Genomic DNA, 16,864 nt, shown 5'->3' with positions numbered 1-16,864 from the left:
AGGTATTGTAGAGAGTCCCGTGCCCCCCCCCCCCCCCATCCCCTTGCTTCTAGACACTTGGCTGGAATTTGATAGCCAAAACAAAAAAGTAAGCTCAAAGAGGGAATCTGACTTTGGGCAAGGCCTCAGGAAATAGGCCCAGATTAAGAACATTTGCATTTGAGCTAATGCAAAGCTCCAAGTGGGCTCAGCAGAGGCTTGTGTGGCCTTCCTTTTGTTTTAGTCATCCCGACTAGCCCCTAGAAAGGTGTTTCCTGGATTGTTTATTGCCTTGTTTGTTCCTTGACCCAGAACTGATCTTATCATTTTGCAGATACTTAAAGTGGTATAAAAGCAGACAGGAAAAAAATAAACTTGCTTCAGCCTCAGAACTGGCTGGGGTCATGCTACAATGTTGTCTAATTGTCTTTTTTTTTTTTTAATCCTTGCTCCTGCTCTGGAGAACCTGTTGACTGACAGAGCTGGTTTGGTCAAGGTTTGTCAATCAATCTACTTTTGCAAAAGATGTGTAACCCACCTTTTGGCAGAAGAAATAAGGCAGAGGCAAGGTTCCTTACCAATGCAGAGATGTGTTTCTAAGACTCAGTAGGTTTGAAAGAATCTCTTTGGCTTCAGCTGAGCTCTGTTCAACCAGGAAAGGGATCCCAGTGCTGTTACTCAAACACACCCATGCTCATAGAACCTCTAGAAGCCAGGCCATGGCTTCTCAACATACAAGCCCAAGAAGAGGGTGTTTGGCTGAGAGCAGCTAATTTATGGGCAGGGTATTACCATATCACAATGCCAGATTTCTCTGGCAAAAAGCAGTGTAACTGCTTGAAATATTCAAAGCCTATCTTTGTGGAGATTTAAATTAGAGAGATGCAGAGACAACTGGGAGTTTGTCTTTGTAGAGCATAAAGCAGGCAGACAGGACAGCAGTGAAGTTATGAGTCAAGACAAGCCAAAAACAGGCAGACACTGGAACAGCTGGGTCGGCACAGCAGCAGCTTCTGCTGCAGGGGAAGCAGACCCTGGCTCACAAGGACAGCCAGGACTTGCTCAGTCACAGTGCTGTCAGGAAGCTGAGCCCAGAGCTGTCCTCAAATGACTTCCCTACAGGTCCCAGGGACTGGAGAGAGCTGTTTGTGTTCTTTTGCCTTCCTATCTTTTTAGCTAACCTACAACTTTCTAATTTACATGTGTGGGTTCAGGGCTCCTCCAGCTTTAAGAAACTAGAATTATATGAAGCATATTAAAATGTGAAGCTCATTAATTCAAATCTCATAGTCCTAATTCCTGACTCATTTATGAAGCATAATAGAAAGCTCATTTCTGCTCAACAAGATTTCATTATAGATGCATCAAATTATAGAAAAAGTGGTAGAGACATTGTTAAAAAGTAGAGAGACCTGTCATGAGGGTAATTTATCAGTTTACCAAAAATGTATGACCCAAGTAACTTCAGTGGATAGAATGAATGTATCTTCTCCTCTTTATACCTTTTTGTACAGATTTTTACTAAATTTCCCTATTGTCCTAACAGGGTAAAATTATTAGATCATAGAAACATAGAATTTGCTAAATAGCACAGGGTACCATATAATAAATGAAATAAGGATACAATAAAAGAAAGATCTCAGCACGTTTGTTTTTGGTATCCACTTCAGGTACATGTCTTTGCATAAGTGTGTCCTTAGCAGGTTCCAGGCAGCCCTGAGACTAGCTGGAAGCTACTAATTGCATTGGTCTGATAAATACTGAAATGCATTGTATGGATGTTATGAGACTAAGCACAGAGCAGGAATATCTTCATCCTTCAAGTGCTGTGTATCCAGAGTTCCTTACAGTTGACCTGAGCTGGCGTTAAAAGGATCAGACGAGGTGGCTGGCTAAAGACCTCTATGTAAAACCAAATAGTCACTTTTCTCTACAACTTCTTTGCCTATAAGGCCAACATCAAAAGAAAAGCAAATTGCTGACAGGACTATCCTGAACACCATCCGTAGCTTATTTCACTAAGGATTTCTTCAACTTAGCATAATGTCTTTAAGAATCACCCAACTTATTTGTGACTTTTCTTGTTGCTATGATGATGACAAATATTGTGTGCTATATCTTATATGAAGTATTAGAATAGCCAAATTTATAGAGGCAAAAAGTAATTAGGCTGGTGTAGGATAGGAAATAGGGAGTTAGTGTGTAGTAATACATATTTTTGGTTTGAGGATGAAAATGTATCAGAAATGAATGGAAATGATATTTCTATAATGTTAGTATTCTTAATTTCATTGAGTCTCTTGGAAATGATTAAATGGCAATATATTTATTTATACCATAGTAAGAAACAAAGACAATTGTTCGCATGCATACCAACAATTTTCCAATGACATTATGGATGGCAGATATTCTGTTATTAATATAAGACATTATGGTCAATTTTAGTTGTCAACTCAGCTGGATGTCTAGGGATATGTAGAAAAGTGGCAAAGCATTATTTTTATGTGTCTGTGAGGAAATCAGTATGGGAGGCAGTGTTCTGAATAGGGGAGATATACCATCAATAAGTATCCTAAGTTCCATTCTGTCAGCCAGAGACATGGATAGAACAAAAAGACGGAGAGAGGATGTTAGCAAAACATTCGGTCCTAGAGGAGGAGGTGATGACAGGCTTGTGCCTCCACAGTTGCTGTGTATATTTGGGTGCCTGGGATCCAAACTCAGGTCCTCAGGTTTATCCAGAAAGTATGTTAGCAATGCAGCCATCTCCTCATCCCCTTCTGCAGCTATATTAAGGCTTCAACCCATTTAAGGCTTTCTAAATCTCCTTCATTCACTAGAAAAGATAGAGTCAATACTGCTTTACTTTCTCCTGATCAATCTAGAATTGAAATTCATCCTCTTTCTTTAATGTGAAAGAAACATTTCCCTAGCATGTAAAACCGCCAAGGAAGGTCAATAAAATGATCATATCCCTATGGTGGTTTGAGTATGCTTGGTCCAAGGAGTGCCACTACTAGGGGTGTGGCCTTGTTGGAGTAGGTGTGGCCTTGTTGGAGGAAGTGTGTCCCTGTGGGGGTGGGCTTGGAGACCCTCCTCCTAGCTTCCCGGAAACAGTCTTCTGGCTACCTTCCAATCTAAATGCAGACCTCTCAGCTCCTTCTCCAGAACCATGCCTGCCTGGATACTGTTATGTTTCCTGCCTGGATGATAATGGACGAAACTCTGAATCTGTAAAGCCCCAATTAAATGTCCTTTATAAGAATTGCCTTGGTCATGGTTGTAGCCTCCCTTAGCCTTGAAGCAGGCTGATCCAGACTTTGACCTTGCTCCCACTCAGGAACCCAGTTAGTGTGGCCACAGGCGGCTACAGGAGGCTACAATGGTGTCTCTTCATGGAAATGGAAGCCCTAAAATATTTCCTAAAACACCAGAATATGAAGCTAATTTTAAGTTCTATTAAAAATAAAAACTATCCAAAATTGTGCTGAAAATCTTACTTCATATGGAAGCTGCAGCTCACAATCTCAGATGATATTCTGTAGTCCAATTTTGATGTTCTTTGGCTATTGCTATTTTTATCCTGTGATAGAATTTTCTCATTGCTCCCACACAGACCAATTTTCAGTGACATTTCTAATCAAACCAAACTCAAGACAGGAAGCCTTATAATAAGGCCATCATTCTTGGCTTTCACTTTATAATCTGAAACACATAACAGAATAAATAAGAAAACCTAGCTCCAACTCAGGCTTCTTGGAATATTTCCACTGAGTATTAATTAGATTTGTAAATAAATTAAATAAGTGGAATGGAGCAGCAATATATAGTTTAATCATTTCCCCTAAGGAAAGGACTCAGAACATGTGATGATTAGTCAACTTGAAGAGAGTTAGCATCACCCAGGAGACATATCTGTAAGAACGTTTTCAGCAGAGGAGAGAAAGACCATTTACACACACATGCATTTATACACACATGCATGTATACACACATGGATATATGGGTAACATCAGTGTCAAGTTACAGCCTTCACTTCCTGAGCACAGAGTTCATGCATGGATGGCTACTGCTGTTGATGTTATTGACTCCATGCATGAACTTGTCCTTCCAATGAGGACCACACCCCAAAGGTTCATTAGAAGCTCCAGGCCATTAGTTCTGGATTACTCTGCAGAGGCCTGTGGATTCACAGACCTGGCAGCAAGCAAGACTTCTGTCTCCATAATGCAAATGGCCATTACTAGAATACCCAGCCTCTATTGTGTAAAAAGATCCAGTAAATCTCCCTTTCTAATATATCTATCTTCATTCTGTTGATTCTGCTCCTTGGAGAAGAGAATCCTGCATAATTCTTCAGTCTCTCAAAAACACAGGATATATGCAAAATCTCTATAAATCATTGTTTTAGGTCATCAAAACAAGTTGTTTCCAAGTTTTTATTTTTCGGTTATTTCAGAAAATTATCAAATATACAAAAAATTAGGACTGTGTATAACAAATAATATCTCTTTTAAGGAATGTTGGAGGAACTATAGGTCCTTTCTTATATACAATAAAGTTTTAACAAGTGAGATATTTAATTGCACAGTGAAATTATAAAGTCACAACCACAACAAAAAACCATTCTGAGCCATCTCTCTATTTCCCTTTGTTGTGGTTTTAATATACCATGTATGTACATGTGCATGTATGTACATGTGCATGTATGTACATGTGCATGTATGTGTACATATTTGCATGTGTGTATATACATGTCTGGAGATTAACATCAGGTGTCTTTTGTTTGCTCTCTGCCATATATATAAAGGCAGAGTCTCTCTTTGTACATAAAGCTTTGTCTAGTCAGCTTGCTACATAGATTCCCTGTCTCTGCCTCTTAATGGATTATAGGCAGGTTACCATAAGCACAGCTTTTACATAAGTCCAAGAATCCAATCTTCAGTCTTCATGCTTTACCCATTAAGCCATATCCTCAACTTATAATTAGTAAACATTATTGATCAGATATTTTGACATTATATAAATATGATGTTTCCCCTCACGCTGTCTCTTTTTTAACTGACAGAACACAAAGTAATTTTAAAGTGCTGTATTAAAAACACAAGAAAGAGGAATAGAGAGATGGTTCATCAGTTAAGAACACTGGCTGCTCTTCCAGAGGACCCAGGTTCAATTCCCAGCACCCACACGACAGCTTTTAGCTGTCTATAACTTCAATTCTAGGGGATCTGGCATCCTCACACAGCCATACACACAGGCCACACCAATGCACATAAAATAAGAAATAGGTCATTGCCATCACTGGAAAGAGAGGCCCATTGGACTTGCAAACTTTATATGCCCCAATATAGGGGAATGCCAGGGCCAAAAGAATGGGAATGGGTGGGTAGGGAAGTGGGGGGCGGTATGGGGGACTTTTGGGATAGCATTGGAAACGTAATTGAGGAAAATATGTAATAAAAATATTAAAAAAAAAAAAGAAATAGGTCATTAAAAATGTTTTTAAAAAACACAACAAACAACTCATTTGTTACAACTACAGTGAATATTCTATTTGGGAAGACTTGACACTAATGCGAATGAAACTATGTAAGATCATTCTATCCTTGGTCATTGTTCTACTTGCTTTCCTCATTCTAAGAATGTTCTTTTTCACAGGAGGGCAGCTCCATCTTTGACCACACTGGACCAGAAGCCTTACTCTAATGCTAAAAAGTAAGCTCCAGTGTTGCAGAAGATATTTTTAAAAACAAACAAACAAACAAACAAACAAAAAACCAAAGTACTGGCACGTTCCTGTGCTTGTGCCCAGCTACTCTCTGCCATGGTGGGTGGGCCAGCCATGCACTTGCAGGCAATGGCTGACCTGTTTTTATCTCATAGAGACTGACTCACAACTCTACAATCTCTCCACCCAACTCGCTAAGTTTCCATTTCAGCCCAGTGCTTCAAATCTTCCATGGCCTTTGTGGTGCACATCAGGCAAACTCGTTCTTTGCCACCATACCTTTCTCTCTTGAACCCAGACAAGCCACTGTGTGAAGGAAAACATAACACAAACTTAGTTCAGAAACAATGGTAACTCAATCTCCTAGCACAACAATTGAAACCTATTCTTGTAAGCCTTACTAAAATCTGATCCCTCTGGTGGCAAAACTTTGTGGATCCGCCATGATACCAGGAAATTCTAGCAGCTTCATCTTATACATATGCTGTCCCCATTCCAAAAAGGCCTAACTCTCTCCTGCTTCCTCTCTTTCTCTGTCCAACCCAGAAGTTCCCCCTACTTGCCCAGTAATTGGCTCCTTTATTCATTAGGGGATTGATTCACAAGAAATCACCCGAGTATGACTCACTCCTTGTCTACAGCCCCTCCCAGGAGAACAGAATTGGCAAAAGCAAACAGCACCAGGACCATCCACAATACTCTAGGGCTAAAGAAACATTTTAAACACCTATAATAAAACTACAGAGTTTGCCAAGAGTGGAGGCAAGTTAGCAACCAAAATAGTCTAAATATGTGTGCAATAAGAACAACCACCAGAAAAATAGAACAGTTTTTATCAATGAAGATAGGTCAGTTGCTAGAAGGTCTCATGCTATGAGGATGCCATTTTCAAGCCCTAGTGAAGGGAGCCTATAGAATTTTAAACTGTGTTTGCTACTATGTGCCCTGAAGAACCTTAGGAAAAGCAGTCTACAGTTAACAGAATGATATTTGCAGAGTGTAATCCCGAAGTGACGGAAATGAGTTTGATCACCACAAATTCCTATGCATTAAATTGTTACTTAATTTATATATAGTTCATTGGTCCAATAGCATAAAATTAGAGAAGGGTGTCTCAAAATTTATCTCATTCCATGTTCTGAGATAAAAGGGCCAACCATTCTTCCCATTATTTTCTGGAGGCAAGACCTTGTTAACTGAATCCAATAGCAATCACGCACTGGCAGTTTTCAAAGCTGTTTCATGAAGGGGATGTGAAGGCCATCACTATATGCCATATGGCAAAATAAAGACTCTTGTGTTCACCAATTTAGGCACACGTCCAAATATTCCAAAATATTCCAAGTAGTACAGTTTTATTTTTGTCCAGGATCCTCATGCCAAGGATCAGATAAATGCACACATACATCCAATCAGCAAGATTGCAGTCAACAGACTCTGGAAATTGTACTGGCAGGCATAGTGCTGCTGGCACTGGCCCAGCTACATCTTTCTGCTAGCTCTTGCCTAGAAATTTAATAGTTATCATTGTATCTTCTGTTGCTTTCTTGTGGTATTTACCTAGCAATAATCTTTCTTTTCTTTCATCTTTATTTATCCATTGGAATTCTTCTGCAAGAGAAAGCTGCCAGGAGCAAACAATCAAGAACAGTTATCCATGGACTAAAGAGAGACTGCTCAGACATTTAAAGTACTTGTTGCTGTGGCAGAGGACCCAAGTCCAATTTCTAGCACCCACATGGTGGCTCGCAGACTTCTGAAATTCCAATTCTAGTGAATCTCTCTTGCCTCTGCAGGAATGCATGTAGAAAAATATATAAAATAAAAGTATAAGTTGAATAAAGTTTATTTAAGGAAAAGCCCTTTGAAAAGCCCTTAAAGGACTCATGTTCTTAGATAATTAATGATCTAAATTCAGGTATCATTGTCATATACATAGAATTTAAAACCACATCACTGTAAATACCTACCTGTAAGAGTGTTCATTTCAGTATTATTCATAGTGGCTATAATTGTAAACAACCAAAGTGGACATCAAGAGGATTGCTCTATGAAAGCTGTAGTATGTCCATGTCTCAGGCTGGGATTGTGGAAAGCTGAGAATGAAAGTATGCAGATGTTTTATAAAGGATAGAACCAGGGATCAAGAAGAGAAAAATGTAAATTCAGCTTACATCTTACTTCATCTGATCCCCCAGAGTATCTGAGGCCTAATGGAACCAAAAATGCCAACAAGCCAAGCTTCCTGACTCTCATAGCCCATTGCCATTGTGGCCTGGGATGAGACCAACTGTAATTGTTGAAATAAATACAAATAAGTAACACCTTTCCCTTTAATATTTTTCAATTTATAATTTTATATGTCTGGGTGTTTGACTGCATATATTTATGTGCATCATATGTGTACAGTGCCCCTGGAAGCCATAAGAGTATGTTGAATCTCCTGTAACTGGAGTTTCAGATGGTTGTGAAGGCCATGTGGGTGCTGGAATTGAACTCATGACCTTTGGAAGTGCTCTTAATCACTAAGCTGACTTTACATCACCCAACATTATGCTATGTAGAATATCATCTCCAGACCACAGCTAACCTCATATTTAAGAGATGCAGGCAATAAATAGAATGAAGGTATAAGCTAGAATTCTTTCTTTATTTTTTTTTTTAGCAGACTTAATTCTTTTATTTTTCTTGTACAAAATCCTTATGTAGTAGCCACAGCTGGAGCCTGGGTCCTCTGAACAGAGACTCTGGTATGGGTTTTCACAAGATGATCAGTGAATTCCCGATAAGGAGACTTGGTGAAGACAGTCTCTTTCCAGAGGTCGGGGGTCAGGTAGCTGTAAGTCTTGGAGATGGCACCAAAGGTGGCCTTAGCAAAGTTGCCCAGGGTGGCAGTGCAGCCTCTGGCTGAAGTGTAGCAGTCATCTATACCAGCCATCATCAGGAGTTTCTTGGGCACAGGAGCAGAGACAATGCCAGTGCCTCTGGGGGCAGGGATGAGACACACCAGCATAGAGCCACAGCGGCCTGTCACCTTGCATGGAACAGTGTGGGGCTTGCCAATCTTGTTCCCCCAGTAGCCTCTTCACAGGGAGGATGGAAAGCTTGGCCAAGATGATGGGCCCCTCGGATGGCCGTGGCAACCTCCTTGGAGCATTTAACACCAAGACAAACGTGACCATTGTAGTCCCCAATAGCGAAGAAAGCCTTGAACCTGGTCTGCTGGTCAGCCCGAGTCTGCTTCTGCACTGGCATGATTTTCAGAACCTTATCCTTTAGGGACACACCCAGGAAGAAGTCAATGATCTCAAACTTCTTAATGGGCAGGGAGAACAGGTAGATCTCTTCCAAGGACTTGATCTTCAAGTCCTTAACCAGGCGGCCGCTTGGTGAGGGGGGTCCACTTCTTGTCTTCAGCTTTACCTCCACGAGCTCCGAGCTCCGCGGCCTCGACCACAGCCCCTAAGACCGCTGCCGAATCCTCTGTGGAAGCAGCCGGGGCCTCCTAATCCTGGGCCCCTGGGTCCTCTGGGCCCTCCTGCTACAGAGGCGTCACCCAACATTTGGTGTTTTCCACAGGGCGGAGGAGGAGGAGGAGGAGGAGGAAGAGGAAGAAGAGGAAGAAGAGGAAGAAGAGGAAGAAGAGGAAGAAGAGGAAGAAGAGGAAGAAGAGGAAGAAGAAAGAAGAAGAAAGAAGAGAAGATATAGGTTAGAATTCTTGAATCTCACTTAGAAGAGGGAATAAAATAGTCATAAAAAGGCAGATGGAGGAAGGGAACTGGGTGGGAGAAGGAATGTGGAGGGGAATTGGGAGTGGGTTCAGGATCAGATGTGGGGAGGAGCAGGAGAGATGGCCATGATAATGAATGGAAGTCTGCAACTGATGGGAGGTTGTGGGGAATTGCAGGCTGGTATTCAGTTGAGCTGAGGTCTGAACCCCGATGGCTATACTTCAGTAGGTGACCCCTCATGCTCCTGGAACTCTGGCCTCTGCCTAAGGTACCACCTCCCACAGCCCCCACAAGAGAAGCATGGTCAGTAGTCATGTAAGCAATGGCCCAAACTTCTGACCTTCAGGCTAAACTTCTCCCCAGTTACCTAGCAATAGTGAAGACCATAAAAAGGGCCTGTTAGACCCCCACCTCGCTCTCTTACTCCTTTGTTCCTTCCCTTTCTCTTTGTCTTCTCCTCTCCTCTCCTCCTCCTCCTCCTCCTCCTCCTCCTCCTCCTCTTCTTCTTCTTCTTCTTCTTCTTCTTCTTCTTCTTCTTCTCTCTCTCTCTCTCTCTCTCTCTCCCTCTCTCCCTCTCTCCCTCTCTCCCTCTCTCCCTCTCTCCCTCTCTCCCTCTCTCCCTCTCTCCCTCTCTCCCTCTCTCCCTCTCTCCCTCTCTCCCTCTCTCTCCCTTCTCTCTTTCCCCTGCATTTCTATAATAAAGCTCTTAAACCATAGAGTCTGCTCCATCAAGACCCACTGAGCACTCAGGTCGGTGTTAGGAACTTCTTCCCCTATTCCCTCTCTCCTATAACCCCAGGGCTATAGTGTGTGGCCTCGGGGTCCCTGGTCGGGGGCTGCCCCTTCTCCACCCCCCGCTGTGTGGGTCAGAGGCTTAGATGTCCTCCAGGGCAGTGTGGAAAGAGCCTTGCAGTCTCCCCGCATCTGCCTGCCCAGAGCACAGGAACTCTGGCCAAACGTGGCATATTTTTCCTTCCCTTTTTCCCACAGGGCCTTCCCAGCCTCCTCCCCCCCCCATTTTGTTCCCACAGGAGTTAGGAGCATCTCCAGGATGCAAAAGAGACCTGGGATAAAGGAGATGCCCAAATATCAGTGGTGGTGAACTTAGCTTTGACACACATCATTGGAAATGTGGAATCTGATGCACTCTCCTATAGCCACTCAGAAACCCTAGTGGAGTCATAGGGACTCCAACACACCCACAAAATCTTTGAATCCAAAATTTATCCTGTCTATAAGAAGTGCAAGGGCAGGGGATGGAGTAGAGACTGAGGGAGTAGCCAACCAATAACTGGCCCAACTATAGACCTACCCAATGGGCATGGACCAATTTCTACATTATTAATGATACTCTGTTATGATTGCAGCTAGCATAGGTATCCTCTGAGATGCTCCATCCAGCAGCTGACTCAGATGGACTCAGACACCACAGCCAAACAGTGGATGGAGCTCAGGGACTCTTATGGAAGAATAGAGGGAAAGATTGCCAGTCCCAAAGGGGATAGAATTTCACATGAAGACCAACAGAGTCAATTAACCTGGACCCTTGGGGTTCTCAGGGACTAAACCACCAACCAAAGAGCATACACAGGCTAGACCTAGGTCTCTCCACACATATGTAGCAGATGTGCAGCTTGGTCTTCATGTGGGTCCCAAACAACCAGACTGGGGCTATCTCAAAAGCTATTGCCTGTATATGGGATCTGTTCTTCTAGCTGGGCTGCCTTATTTGGCCTCAGTGGGAGAGGAAGCACTTAGTCTCATAGAGACTTGAAGTGCAAGGGTTAGGGGGGATACCTAGAGGACCCCTACCTCAGAGGAGAAGGGAAGGGGAGGTGCTAGGGAGGATTGTGGGAGGGTATGACCAGAGGGTGGACAGTGAATTAAAAAGAGAGAGAGAGAGAGAGAGAGAGAGAGAGAGAGAGAGAGAGAGAGAGAGAGAGAGAGAGAGAGAGAGAGAGATGTGGGCAAAAGTATAGGTCTTCTATCCTACACACACACACACACACACACACACACACACACACACAGAGGGACATAGAGAAAGAGACAGAAAGAGAGAGAGAGAAGAGAGAAAGAGAGAGAGAGGAGAGAGAGAGATGCATTGCATGAACATACTAGAAAACAAATAAAAACTTGGTTATTCTATTGTACATATACATATAAATTTGTTTTTATATATAAAGGAAACATCCTAAAGGAATGTAACAATGTAACATTTTTAACAGACATATACATCCATCAACACCATCTTTAGGTATAAACTCCGAAAAAAAATACAGCTATAAAAGATCTTCCCTTTAAAATGACCAAATATTTTGAAAGGGAAAGACCAAAATTTTTTAGTACTTTGAATAAGATTACAAGGTTCAAACTGAACGCCTCTTTTTTATGCATTCCTCTTTTGCTTTCTTCATTGGGGAGGAGGCACTGCCAGGTGCTAGACTGTGTGAGAAAAGCAGAATAAACTCATGTATATGAGCCTGCAGTCAGGACTCCAAATAGATGAAGATGCTCAAAGCATCCATGTGTGCCTACAAGCCTGTGTGACTATTCCAAAGACCCTTAAAACTCTTTCCTTAAAAGTTCTAGAAGACATTTAAAAGGCAGGGGCCTAGCAAACACAGGAGTGGATGCTCACAGTCAGCTATTGGATGTATCACAGGGCTCCCAATGGAGAAGCTAGAGAAAGTACCCAAGGAGCTAAAGGGATCTGCAACCCTATAGTTGGAACAACATGATGAACTAACCAGTACCCCGGAGCTCTTGTCTCTAGCTGCATATGTATCGAAAGATGGCCTAGTCGGCCATCACTGGAAAGAGAGGCCCATTGGACTTGCAAACTTTATATGCCCCAATATAGGGGAATGCCAGGGCCAAAAGAATGGGAATGGGAGGGTAGGGAAGTGGGGGGCGGTATGGGGGACTTTTGGGATAGCATTGGAAATGTAATTGAGGAAAATATGTAATAAAAAAAAAAGAAAAAAAAATCACTCTAAGTAAAAAAAAAAAAAAAAAAAAAAAGAAATGGGACTAGCTTGCTATCTTTGGAGGATCTTTCGGCCTCATTGACCAGGAGAAAATCTTGTCTGGCCTTGAGGTTTTTGTTGTATGATCTATGACTCCTTGGGGAAGCTTTATCTCTCAGTATGGGATAACATCACTTAAATATATATTTAATCTCTCTCTCTCTCTCTCTCTCTCTATATATATATATATATATATATATATATATATATATATATATATATATATATATTTGTATATATGTATTTGTATATTTTAAAATAAGCTTATCTATATATGTTCCTGTGGCTTTTTCTTTTTTTTTCTTTTTTCTTTTCTTTTCTTTTTATTAAGTATTTTCTTGATTTACATTTCCAAGGCTATCCCAAAAGTCCCCCATGCCCTCCCCCCAGCCCTGCTCCCCTACCCACCCACTCCCACTTCTTGGCCCTGGCTTTCCCCTGTACTGAGGCATATAAAGTTTGCAAGACCAATGGGCCTCTATTTCCACTGATGGCCGACTAGGCCATCTTCTGATACATATGCAGCTATAGACACGAGCTCTAGTGGGTACTGGTTAGTTCATATTGTTGACCCATATATAGGTTTGCAGATCCCTTTAGTTTCTTGGGTACTTTCTCTAGCTCCTCCATTGGGGGCCCTGTGATCCATCCAATAGCTGACTGTGAGCATCCACTTATGTGTTTGCTAGGCTCTGGCATAGCCTCACAAGAGACAGCTATATCAGGATCCTTTCAACAAAACCTTGCTAGTGTGTGCAATGGTGTCAGCATTTGGAGGCTGATTATGAGATGGATCCCCGGGTATGAAGTCTCTAGATGGTCCATCCTTTCATCTCATCTCCAAACTTTGTCTCTGTAACTCCTTCCATGGGTGTTTTTTTCCCCAGTTCTAAGAAGGGGCAAAGTATCCACACTTTGGTCTTCATTCTTCTTGAGTTTCATGTGTTTTGCAAATTTTATCTTATATCTTGGGTATTCTAAGTTTCTGGGCTAATATCCACCTATCAGTGAGTACATATTGTGTGAGTTCCTTTGTGATTGGGTTACCTCACTCAGGATGATGCTCTCCAGGTCCATCCATTTGCCTAGGAGTTTCATAAATGCATTCTTTTTAATAGCTGAGTAGTACTCCATTGTGTAAATGTACCACATTTTCTGTATCCATTCCTCTGTTGAGGGACACCTAGATTTTTCCAGGTTCTGGCTATTATAAATAAGGCTGCTATAAACATAGTGGAACATGTGTCCTTCTTTTTTTTTTTAATTGATTATTATTTTTTTTAATTAGGTATTTTCCTCATTTACATTTCCAATGCTATCCAAAAAGTCCCCAATACACCCCCCCCCACTCCCCTACCCACCCACTCCCACTTTTTGGCCCTGGCATTCCCCTGTACTGGGGCATAAAAAGTTTGCAAGTCCAATGGGCCTCTCTTTCCAGTGATGACCGACTAGGCCATCTTTTGATACATATGCAGCTAGAGTCAAGAGCTCTCGGGTACTGGTTAGTTCATAATGTTGATCCACCTATAGGGTGCAGATCCCTTTAGCTCTTTGGGTACTTTCTCTAGCTCCTCCATTGGGGGCCCTGTGATCCATCCAATAGCTGACTGTGAGCATCCACTTCTGTGTTTGCTAGGCCCCGGCATTGTCTCACAAGAGATAGCTATATCTGGGTCCTTTCAGCAAAATCTTGCTAGTGTATGCAATGGTGTCAGCGTTTGGAAGCTGATTATGGAATGGATCCCTGGATATGGTAGTCTTTAGATGGTCCATCCTTTCGTCACAGCTCCAAATTTTATCTCTGTAACTTTTTCCATGGGTGTTTTGTTCCCAATTCCAAGAAGGGGCACAGTGTCCACACTTTGGTCTTCGTTCTTCTTGAGTTTCATGCATTTAACAAATTGTATCTTATATCTTGGGTGTCCTAAGTTTTGGGGCTAATATCCACTTATCAGTGAGTACATATTGTGTGAGTTCCTTTGTGATTGGGTTACCTCACTCAGGATGATGCTCTCCAGGTCCATCCATTTGGCTAGGAATTTCATAAATTCATTCATTTTAATAGCTGAGTAGTACTCCATTGTGTAAATGTACCATATTTTCTGTATCCATTCCTCTGTTGAGGGACATCTGGATACTTTCCAGCTTCTGGCTATTATAAATAAGGCTGCTATGAACGTAGTGAAGCATGTGTCCTTCTTACCGGTTGGAACATCTTCTGGATATATGCCCAGGAGAGGTATTGCGGGATCCTCCATTAGTACTATGTCCAATTTTCTGAGGAACTGCCAGACTGATTTCCAGAGTGGTTGTACAAGCTTGCAATCCCACCAACAATGGAGGAGTGTTCCTCTTTCTCCACATCCTCGCCAGCATCTGCTGTCACCTGAATTTTTGATCTTAGCCATTCTGACTGGTGTGAGGTGGAATCTCAGGGTTGTTTTGATTTGCATTTCCCTGATGATTAAGGATGTTGAACATTTTTTCAGGTGCTTCTCAGCCATTCGGTATTCCTCAGGTTAGAATTATTTGTTTAGCTCTGAGCCCCATTTTTTAATGGGGCTATTTGATTTTCTGGAGTCCACCTTCTTGAGTTCTTTATATATATTGGATATTAGTCCCCTATATGATTTAGGATAGGTAAAGATCCTTTCCCAGTCTGTTGGTGGCCTTTTTGTCTTATTGACGGTGTCTTTTGCCTTGCAGAAGCTTTGCGATTTCATGAGATCCTATTTGTTGATTCTCCATCTTACAGCACAAGCCATTGCTGTTTTATTCAAGAATTTCCCCCCTGTGCCCATATCTTCAAGGCTTTTCCCCACTTTCTCCTCTATAAGTTTCAGTGTCTCTGGTTTTATGTGGAGTTCCTTGATCCACTTAGATTTGACCTTAGTACAAGGAGATAGGAATGGATCAATTCACATTCTTCTACATGACAACCACCAGTTGTGCCAGCACCATTTGTTGAAAATGCTGTCTTTTTTCCACTAGATGGTTTTAGCTCCCTTGTCGAAGATCAAGTGACCATAGGTTTGTGGGTTCATCCCTGGGTCTTCAATTCTGTTCCATTGGTCTACTTGTCTGTCACCATACCTGTACTATGCAGTTTTTATGAAAATTGCTCTGTAGTACAGCTTTAGTTCAGGCATGGTGATTCCACCAGAGGTTCTTTTATCCTTGAGAAGAGTTTTTGTTATCCTAGGTTTTTTGTTATTCCAGAAGAATTTGCAGATTGCCCTTTCTAATTTGTTGAAGAATAGAATTGGAATTTTGATGGGCATTGCATTGAATCTGTAGATTGCTTTTGGCAAGATAGCCATTTTTACTATATTGATCCTGCCCATCCATGAGCATGGGAGATCTTTCCATCTTCTGAGATCTTCTATAATGTCTTTCTTCAGAGACTTGAAGTTCTTATCATACAGATCTTTCACTTTCTTAGTTAGAGTCACGCCAAGGTATTTTATATTATTTGCAACTATTGAGAAGGGTGTTGTTTCCCTAATTTCTTTCTCAGCCTGTTTATCCTCTGTGTACAGAAAGGCCGTGGACTTGTTTGAGTTAATTTTATATCCAGCTACTTCACTGAAGCTGTTAATCAGGTTTAGGAGTTCTCTGGTGGAATTTTTAGGGTCACTTATATATACTATCATATCTGCAAAAAGTGATATTTTTCTTCTTCCTTTCCAATTTGTATCCCCTTGATCTCCTTTTGTTGTCAAATTGCTGTGGCTAGGATTTCAAGTACAATGTTGAATAGGTAGGGAGAAAGTGGGCAGCCTTGTCTAGTCCCTGATTTTAGTGGGATTGCTTCTAGCTTCTCACCATTTTCTTTGATGTTGGCTACTGTTTTGCTGTAGATTGCTTTTATCATATTTAGGTATGGGCCTTGAATTCCTGATCTTTCCAAGATGTTTATCATGAATGGGTGTTGGATTTTGTCAAATGCTTCCTCCGCATCTAACAAGATGATCATGTGGTTTTTGTCTTTGAGTTTGTTTATATAATGGATTACGTTGATGGATTTCTGTATATTAAACCATCCATGTATCCCTGGAATGAAACCTACTTGCTCAGGATGGATGCTTGTTTTGATGTGTTCTTGGATTCGGTTAGCGAGAATTTTATTAAGTATTTTTGCATCGATATTCATAAGGGAAATTGGTCTGAAGTTCTCTGTCTTTGTTGGGTCTTTCGGAGGTTTAGGTATCAGAGTAATTGTGGTTTCATAGAGTGAATTGGGTAGAGTTTCTTCTGCTTCTATTTTGGGGAACAGTTTGTGAATAACTGGAATTAGATCTTCTTTGAAAGTCTGATAGAACTCTGCACTAAACCCATCTGGTCCTGGGCTTTTTTTGGTTGCGAGACTATTAATGATGGCTTCCATTTCT

The 16,864-nt window shown here is 41.6% G+C and overlaps 1 pseudogene; it reads right to left on the bottom strand.

Moving 5' to 3' along the window:
• Positions 1 to 8,369: 8,369 nt before the first annotated feature.
• LOC110297358 (small ribosomal subunit protein uS5 pseudogene) lies at positions 8,370 to 9,273 on the bottom strand (annotated as a pseudogene).
• Positions 9,274 to 16,864: the final 7,591 nt, after the last annotated feature.

Source organism: Mus caroli, unplaced genomic scaffold, assembly GCF_978045245.1.
Source record: "Mus caroli unplaced genomic scaffold, Mus_caroli_1 scaffold_1, whole genome shotgun sequence".
Classification (NCBI taxonomy): Eukaryota; Metazoa; Chordata; class Mammalia; order Rodentia; family Muridae; genus Mus; species Mus caroli.
The sequence above is the reverse complement of the archived record's forward strand: the minus strand, read 5'-3'. Positions and strand labels throughout refer to the sequence as shown.